The sequence below is a fragment of the Astyanax mexicanus genome, chromosome 2 (assembly GCF_023375975.1).
Source record: "Astyanax mexicanus isolate ESR-SI-001 chromosome 2, AstMex3_surface, whole genome shotgun sequence".
Lineage (NCBI taxonomy): Eukaryota > Metazoa > Chordata > Actinopteri > Characiformes > Acestrorhamphidae > Astyanax > Astyanax mexicanus.
The window spans coordinates 3,615,734-3,626,184 of NC_064409.1; positions in this window are offsets into that span (position 1 = coordinate 3,615,734).

The following is a 10,451-nucleotide window of genomic DNA, read 5'->3' on the forward strand; positions in this document are numbered from 1 at the left end:
GGTTTATATAAAGCTGGCAAGTGGTTTCTAAATGGTTTGCATGGTATCAAAGTTGACCGCTGTGGCGTTGCTAACTGGTTGCTAGCTGGTTGCTTTGAAGTTGGTAAAGGGTATCTAGGTGGTTGGTATGTTATCAAAGCTGGTTGCTGTGGTGATGTTAATGTACTTACAATCACACTCATATAGCACCTTGTTGCCTTTTTCGGTTGTTGGTACTTGGTTGCTTTGGTATCCCAGATGGTTGCAATGAAGCTGGTACGTGGTTTCTTGGTGGTCGGCCTGGTATTAAAGTTGGCTGCTGTGGTGTTATGAATTGGTTGTGAGCTGGTTGCTTTGGTATCCCAGATGATTGCTATAAAGATGATAAGTGGTTTCTTGGTGGTTGGCATGGTATCAATTTTGGTTGCTGTGGTGTTGCTAACTGGTTGCTAATTAGTTACTATGATATACCAGATGGTTTATATAAAGCTGGCAAGTGGTTTCTAAATGGTTTGCATGGTATCAAAGTTGGTTGCTGTGGTGTTGCTAACTGGTTGCTAGCTGGTTGCTTTGAAGTTGGTAAAGGGTCTCTAGGTGGTTGGGATGCTATCAAAGTTGGTTGCTGTGGTGATGTTAATGTACTTACAATCACACTCATATAGCACCTTGTTGCCTTTTTAGGTTGTTGGTACTTGGTTGCTTTGGTATCCCAGATGGTTGCTATGAAGTTGGTAAATGGTTTCTAGATGGTTGGTATAGTATCAAAATTGGTTGCTGTTGTGTTGCTAATTGGTTGCTTTGCTATCCCAGATGGTTGCTATGAAGTTGGTAAATGGTTTCTAAGTGGTTGGTATGGTATCAACGTTGGTTGCTGTGGTGTTAATATCTAACTTACTTACAATTACACTTATATAGCACTCTTTTGTCATTCTAGGTTGTGGGTAGCTGGTTTCTTTGGTATCCCAGATGGTTTCTATGAAGCTGGCAAGTGGTTTCTAAATGGTTGGCATGGTATCAAAGTTGGTTGCTGTGGTCTTTCTAACTGGTTGCTAACTGGTTGCTTTGGTATCCTAGATGGTTGTTATTAGGTTCTAGATGGTTGATATGGCATCAAAGTTGGTTGCTGTGGTGTTAATAACTAACTTACTTACAATTACACTTACATATCACCCTTTTGCTTTTTTAGGTTGTTGCTAGTTGCTTTGGTATCCAAGATGGCTATGACTATAAAGCTGGCAAATAATTTCTAGGTGGTTGCTGTGGTTAACTTATTTAATTACATAACTAATTACAATTAGTTACACTTATACAGCCCTTTTTTACTTTTCTATGGCTACTTTGTGGTTTTTAGGTCTTTGCTATGGCTTCTCAGGTCGATGTATTGAAAATTGCAGCCATAATAAGCTAAATCAGTGAAGACTGCTGAAAACTTGTACAATTTTAATCCCAGTTGTCTCAGATGCTGTCCGTGGGAATATTGCACTATGAAGACATGGGTGGTCTTAGCATGATTTATGGCTTTTCCTTAAAAACCTCTCTGTAACATCTCAGGTTCTAGGAATACAGTGAAGCCCTTTTTTGATTTAAAGTCTTTTAAGTGGCACTCTAGATGGTGGAATAGCGTGGCTGGAGATGACAGAGGAGGCCAAAGTGAGAGTGGGAGACGGGGAAGGTTATGAACTGAAGGAAGATCAGACTGGCCACAGGTGTTGGGAAGCCTGCTAGGCATCGCAGAGTCACTCTTTCATGTTCCAGAGGCCTCTGGGATAGCAGGCTCCACGGGGCGCCAGCAAACCCATAAATTTAGCTGGAGGTGAACGCTAGCTGAAGGACATGGCACTGATTGAGGAAAAAGGCTTTCTTGTTACTTAAAGACTTTAGAGACACTTTGAGCTCATCATTTCTTTTTAAAATACACAAAAAATATCACAAATTATCACAAATTTCAAGTACATACAACAGTAATAAACACTGCTAAATGGTTTATCAAATCAAATCAAATCAAATCAAATTTATTTGTATAGCGCTTTTTACAACAGGTGTTGGCACAAAGCAGCTTTACAGAAACATGATTACAGGACAAAGAATCAGGCAAAACATTAAACATAGAAGATACATAATACAGAACCCCCAGTGAAAAACTCCCTCAGAGCTGCAGGAGGAGGAAGAAACCTTGGGAGGACCAAGACTCACATTAAAGGGGGGACCATCCTACCACTGGTCAAACGGCTTTTAAATTAAAATTTAAAAAGTCTTTTATACATCCATATAGGTTTTATATATTCAGGAGTATAATAGCGCCACTAATGGCTTGGATGTAATCTGTAGTGGAGAGTAAGATGGATGATGAGCAGCTGATCTGTGGTGGTGGTGGAGAAGAGCTGACTTCAGAAACTTCCATCAGTCTGGCTGGACAGGAGACGCGAGAGCCTGAGGGTCCAACATCGGTATCGGGTCAGACAGGTGGGCAGTCAGTAACTCGGAGGAAGGCAGAGAGATGGAATTAGTTTTGACTGGATTTATGCAAAACTGAGAATATTAAAACATTATCAGAGTGTGGCAAATGACTCCGGCAGAACTGAATAAAACAGCCTAACTAAAGGCAGAGAGCCAGAAGGTAACATAGACATGGAGGCTCCCTGAAACACCAGCATCCACCCACTCCACCGTCCACAAACCTGAGTGACCGTGTGCAGTGGGAGAACAACAGCACCAGCATCTCAGTTTACCACAATTTCCTCTGTCCATGAACCCCTGAATCTGCAGCCTTATCTAAAGGGAAAAACATTAATTACCAAAAGTTAAACTAAACAAGTAAGTTTTCAGTCTAGACTTAAAGATTGAGACTGTGTCTGAGTCCCGAACATATTCGGGGAGATTATTCCAGAGTTGAGGCGCTTTATAAGAGAAAGTAAGGTTTAGTAATGTCCCAACTATTTATGTATTGAAGCTAGGTATGACTTTATAAAACATTAATAGATTTTAATGCTTAAAAATGTAAAAATATTAAATAATAACTGTTATAATTGTAATCATAAAAAACAACTAGTATAGATGAATAATTATTAAGTAAGTACTGTTAATTAGCGTACCTTTATTGTAAAATATTACCAGTACCTCTCTTAAAAGTGCCTATGTGGTCAAACAATCGTCATTCTATCTTTTTAGCTTTTGATAGCAAAGTTTGAAAAAAAAATAAAAAAAATAAATGCACCTTTAAATAGGACATATTATACCTCTTTTTACACAAGTTAGAATAGGGCACATAATGTTAAACTCTCACATAAAAAGGTCTCACAAGCTCTATTCTTGGCAGTTTCAGTCCCTTTCAGAATGAGCCGTTTAAAGGCTCTGTCACTTTTATGCAAATTAGCTGTTGCTGGCCAAGCTATGTTAGTATTAGTTTGTGCTAAACAGCAAAAAAATGAACAAGGTAGTTCTAGCAGGAAAACTCTAGAAACAAAATGCAGCAAGAAAGATTTAATCCCAATAAACACGTATGACAATTAGTAATAGTGAATATAGTGTATATAGAGTCTTTGGCGAAAGCCCCGTCGAAGCCCAGGTCCGCAGCGTCTGGAACCTCGCAGATCCTGCCGTACTTGTACGGCGGGGGCGGAGCCTATCCCCTGGGCAACCGGCGGGACCGAACTGGAGGCGGTGGGGAAGGAGGAGGGTGAAAACGTATGTCAGCGTCTGCAAGCAGGGGAGAACAGGTATGAGGGAGGTCTTTTAAGGACAGGTGGGAGTTGGTGATTGGCTGAGAAAAGTGGCGTGATTTCGAGTTTCCCGCTAGAACCTACGCAGAGCTTTCAGTTCATGCTTAACTGTGATAAAAGCACAAAACTCATCATTTGAAAGTTCATACATCTCTCTCATCTGGTGACTTGCCACAGGCAGTAGGTACAGATCCCACCTTCAAAAAAAGTCTGCTGGATAATCCTGCGGTGTACTGTCTAAGGCTCTAGTGCGGTTTGACTGTGGGAATAGCCTAATAAATACTTGGAGAAGCTACCTGTGCTATACTAAAGATCCTTAAGCCAGACAGAGCTTGAGAAGCTGGATAGCTCTTATACTAAATAATATTCATTCATAAAAATCATTCTTACCCACAAAGAAGAGAACAAGACATAGTCAAACACAGAGTAGAATGTAACAAACCAAGGTCCAAAGTGAATTTTTTATTCAGAGATCTCACCTAAAATTAGTGTCTAATGTAATAAATATGTAATATTGGATATTCAACAATAAATAGGCTTGAAAACTAATTTTGTCTCATTTGTTTAACAGTCTTTATCTACATTTAGGACTCTTATGAAGTTTTAGGTCATATTTATGCAGAAATATAGAAAATAAAGGCTATAAAGGGTTTATAAACGTTCAAGCTTTACTGTTTATGCATAGTTTGTCTGATTCATCCTGTACAGAGACTCAGATACTGTATATAACTAATACCATGCGATAGTAGTAAGCATGTAAAGTATATATTGCATGATGGCGTCACAATATGCAAATGGACACATTGGGCCCTATCTTATACCCTGTGCAAGATCCATCACAATGCTCATTGCTATCTTACACCCCACCAACATTTAATTTTCACACATTGCACCTGTGTCGTTTAAATAGCAACATGCTTGTGAATATATCTGTGTGTGGCAACGAAAAACACAGGAGCTCCACTGACTGAATACAACCTAGACAGATGTCAACAGTCAGATGTTCATTGCTATCTTGGCAAAACACAACAGTGCACAAACCCAACTTTTACGTCAACAATAAACAGAATACAAAATAAAATAATATTTCATCTTACATCTGAAAAACAACCATGCCTTTTGCATGTTTTGAGCCGCGCAGGGTGTACTTTTCCTGTCATTACGATAGCAAAGACACACTGACACACCCTTAATTAAGCTGCACGATGCACTATTTTCCTTAAGATCACTAAAATAGTGCCCAATGTACCATTTAACAATATTTAAGGGCTTTTCAAATAGGATCTTTAACTACTTTCAAGTAGACTTTTGCTACTGGCAACACTACTTCAGATTTTCATAAAATCAGACTCTCAAAGCTTTGGTGCCCCAAACAGAAAAGAGGTTCACTGCAAATCCGCTTGCCCATGGTCTGGGGTCTTATCTTTCCAAAAACACTCAATGCCCTTTAATGGCACTATTATAACATCATCAAATAGCTAACTGCATCACAAAACTGATAATGGCTAATCAGCCTGGGAATATTAACTGGGCATGCCTTTATAAGCTAAGCACTAATTGCTGTTTTTTAGTGCCTCAGAATCCCCAAAGTCATCCATTCTGTTGTTAAAGTGCGCTTTGATTAAATTCAAGTTTAATGTGAAGGAGAAAATAATCACGAGCCCTGGGATCAGCATATTTGCAAGTGCATGGAAAGAAGAAAGAAGAATGCCTGGAGAATATTACAGCTATCGAGAACCTTCTTCTCTTCTCTTTCTTAACTCTTTTTCATGAAGAGAAAGAGAGAAGTTCTGTCATATATTAGGAATTTCAGGGGCAGGGCAGATATTCTGACACGGTGCAGTAAAAACACCAGCAGCATCATGGGTAATTCCACCTTCAGGTACGAGGGGCTTGTTTTTACAGGTAGTTTGGCCCTGGATCTTTTCATCGTCGCGCTTTAGCTTGATCTTCAATTCTGCTTCTCTTACTTTATATACTCTATCCTCGATGACCTCCTCTGCTGTTTGCGTCTTGCTTTAATATGTTCTCCTGCTGAGAGGATAGAGGTATATCATTAGCAAAGGTGGAAAGTAATGAATTACATTTACTCAAGTTACTGTAACTGAGTAGATTTTATGAGTAATTTTTTAAAATAGGTAATTTTACTTTTACTCAAGTACATTTTAACACAAGTAATTTGCTTTGCTACATTGGAAAACTCCCAATTAGTGAGTACAAAATAAAATGCTGGGAAAAAAAACAATTGTCTGTAAAACTATAAAAATACAGGGTACCACTTTAAAATAAGACTACCTTTATAAAGGGTTTATAAATGGTTTACAGTTAGTTTATTAAGGGTTACTAATTAGGTTATAAATGCCTTAAACACATTAATAATCAGTTATGTGGCTGTGGGTTCACTGTTTGGCAAACAACAGGTCTATGTACATTTCTACGTATGTGTTATAACTGATTATTAATGATTTTTAAGGCATTTACAACCTAATTAAAAACCATTAATAAACTAAACCATTTATAAACCCTTTATAAAGGTAGTCTTATTTTAAAGTGGTACCAAATACAGTTTAGAGTCGCCCATATGTCCATAACTTTTTAACAGTAAAAAAAATGGATCATATGAAAATATGAAAATATTTTATGGGGTGTTCTGAACAAACACTGCCTGAAAGGTCCAAATAATTATGTGGAATAATAGTTCATTAAAAACGATTTAATTTATGAGTTGTTTTACTTTTTACCTCAAATAATTAAAAGTAACTATGTAACTTTTACTCAAAGTAAATTTTAAATTGAGTACTTTTTTACTTTTACTCGAGTAGATTTTTAGATGGGTATTTTTACTTTTTTAGTAGAATTTTAGCAAAGTAAAGGTACTTTTACTTCATTACAATTTTTCAGTACTTTTTCCACCTCTGATCATTAGCATCATAATCATCATTTCCACACACTGCACTAGTTTTTTATTGTGCCACTATATATATTTTAAATCACAGTACAGACGAGTCTCCACTGCCTGCAGTGAGTCACCTCACAAGCTATGATAATGTAGCTCTCCATCTGAATACAAAATGAAGCAAGTATCTTATTCATAAATCACCACATTGAGTTCTTTTTAGCCGCTGGAGTTTAAGTGTGAATAAGAATGTCCATTAATATTCCGTCTGGCACATAGTGTCCATGATCATTCACGGAGCTCTCTGATTCTTGGGGGGAAAAAAAAGAAAAAGAAACTGACAATGTGTAGATTTAATGTAACGCAGCAATCTTAATTATAAGTTCATTTTCTTTGCTCCGATGGCCCCATCACTTCGGTTATGAATCAAATATTATTCTGGCCTCCAGTTCCCCTTCAGCTCGGCTTTAATTGTGTTTCTGATGTTGAATGAGTTCATGCACCGTGTTTAAATAATGCAGTTAACCAAGTTTGGCTCTTGGGTAAAATGTATTGATTAATGTTACATAAACATGCAGAGCAGTTGGGCGGGAGGGTGCGCGTGAGGGTGCGCGGGAGGGTGCGCGTGCCGGAGAGATGATTTATTTCATTCGTATGGGAACCTTTTTTCATGCCAACTACATTCGACGACACATAGGTGCCCTGTTTTAGGGTCCGATACGTGAACCACCAACCATGCATCATACATCATGCAGCTTGGTTTAGGGCGTGGCGGTGTGTCTTTGCTATCGTAACGACGGGAAAAGTACACCATGGAAAAGTTCACATTCTAATTATTTTAATTAATCATGGACAGAGGTGGAAAGTAATGAATTACATTACTATTAAGTTACTGTAATTGAGTAGATTTTATGAGTAATTTGTAATTTTTAAAGTAGTTTTTAAAATAGGTAATTTTACTTTTACTCAAGTACATTTTGACACAAGTAATTCACTTCGCTAGATTGAAAAAAAACTCCCAATTACTGAGTAAAAAATAAAATGCTGGGAAAATGCCGGTGCACGGATGCTCGCACGTAGAATAACGAGGCAGTAACGTCCTCATGCAATACAAAATGTCCCTGCCCCGCCGGACAGAGCTGCAGCTTTCAAAACTTCCACATCAAACCTGCAAAAGCATGTGGTGGTAAGTATATTTATCATTAAACTATCTGCTTTAATGTTAAAAAAACATGTAAATATCAGTTAAAGCATAGCAATTGGAAAAATATAACATTGAGCTGTAAAACTATAAAAATAAGGTTTATAGTCACATATTTTACCATACATTTTTAACAGTAAAGAAAAAATATGGATCATAGAAACCTATACCACTTGTTCTTGAAAATGGTTTATACGGGGGTCTGAACAAACACTGCCTGAAAGATCCAAACTATAATGTGGAATAATAGTTCATTAAAAACGATTTAATTTACGATTTGTTTTACTTTTTACATCAAATAATTAAAGGTAACTATGTAACTTTTACTCAAAGTACATTTTAAATTGAGAACTTTTTTACTTTTACTCGAGTAGATTTTTAGATGTGTACTTTTACTTTTACTTGAGTAGAATTTTAGCAAAGTAAAGGTATTTTTACTTAAATACAATTTTTCAGTACTTTTTCCACCTCTGATCATGGATGTGAAATAAACCAGTCACTTGCCATTTTCTTTAAGAGCCAGGTGCGCTCTGACTTTGGCAGATTGCTATTTTAAAGGTGCAGCGCTTCTCCGTTTCTCAGCAGAGGAAACTGACCTGCTTGTTCACCCTGTGAAGGTGTGATAGTGAATAATTTAACAAAAACACAACTAATATGACAATGACCTTTATTTAGTTTTTATTTAGTATGGGTTTGTGCATTGTGGCAATAAGTATTTGACTATTGATATCTTTCTAGGTTTCTTTTATAGTCAATGGTGCACCTGTGTTTTCTCTCCAAGGAAAAAAGAAATAAAGATATTTAATGACCAATCAATCGAGGATGCTTTGAGAAGTCTTATTATGTATTATGTATGCACAGGTGAGTGTGTGTGTGTGTGTGTGTGACGAATCCTCTCTGGCACACCTGGCAGATTGTCTCTCTCCAGGAACTCAAAGCCCTGTGGCCCATGACGATCTGGATTCTGAAATACATCAGCCGCTGCCATGCGAGTGCCCAGGGCACGGCGCCCATGCCAAGCCACAACAACAAAAAGCCCAAACGGTGCCAAGCACATCAACCCAACCCCAACACATACCCATCATAGTAACACAGTATAAATGCCTGCAAAGGCTGCAGGTGCACATTAGCAGAGACACACTGCTTAGAGTGCAGCATATAAACAACTTAATCATGACCAACCCTTAGTAAATAATTAAGTAATAATAAAAAGGGATCTGCATCTAAACCTTCAGACAGGGTCAAACATTACTTACATTAATTACCGTTTTTTAAGTCATTTTTTTCCCCCAAAAATCATCAGTGCTCCTTATTATCCAATGCACCTTATATATGAATTCTATCAGTCAGGTATTAAGTAGCAGTGAACTACAGCCACTCCGCTGAAGTACAAAGTTATACAGGAGTTTTAGTAAAGTTTCTCCAGCACCAAGGCTGGAGCAGTATTAGCATTAGCTGCTAACTGCGCTAAGCACGGACTGTAGTCAAGCTACTTGGGACGAACTGCTAGCTGATAACGTCCTGGCGTACTGGAAAACTCAGGTTTCCTCAGTGTAGCGCTATCGGGCGACATTTACTAGCGCTAAGCACTGCTAATCACAGCTAGCACTTCTGCTATCTGAGGCTGCTATCAGCCAGCAGTTCGTCCCATGTAGCTTGTTTGTTGCTAACCGTGCTGTTTGGAAATATAAAAAAATCTAAGCTTAATATAAATAAACCAGGGTTCATACACTTTGTAACCAATAATTAATAATTTCCATGACTTTTTATGACTTTTCCATGTTTTCAAGGCAAATTTTCATGATCGTACGATCTTTATAACATCAATTGAAACCAAAAATCAACTAAAACTATAATGATAAAAAAAACTAAGCAATGTTAACACAATCTTCAATAATAATAATAAAATGTGTGTCAGATCCTAAGAACCTTATTGTGTAGGGCTACATTACTGAACTAACTCTGAGCTGATGTATTTGTTAGCTCAAAATAGCTTTTCTCAGTCGATAAATGGAACACACACATTGTGAGTTGCAAATCTTTATTCTTCCAAAACTTATCTAGGTCTAGAAATTGCTGTTTTCAAATTCCATGACTTTTCCAGGTTTTTCATGATCGTGCGAACCCTGATAAACGGAAGTGCTTTATTCCCCCAAATAAACTAGTATTAGTATATAATTGTTTTTTTACTGTATTAAAAGGGAAACATGGCGATACCCTTGTTCCTTACTATTGTCGCATGAAATGTGCCTTTAACCCTCTTGCTATCCTCCAATTTAGTAACACCCTTTAATCTCTGGGCCAATATGATCCTAGCAATTTAAACCTCCAAAGAATGATTATATTTCCAGATAATACTTACAAGTTTTTTTATGTTTATGTTATGTTTAGTGGTTCTGGTATTATTATAAGTGGTTTATTACTGTTATATAAGTTTTATAAGTATTATAAAGGTAATTTTAGAGAAAGATAATAGAACTGAATGTAATAGTGAACTCGACATTATTACCACACAAATGTGTGTAAAATATTGAGATTTCTTATGTTTTACGCCAATAAAACAGCCTTATAAAACAGACATTAAAGTTGATGTATTTAAAAAACATCTCATGTTTAATTTATTGTCTTTATCAAATAATGAGAAGACGGTAAATAT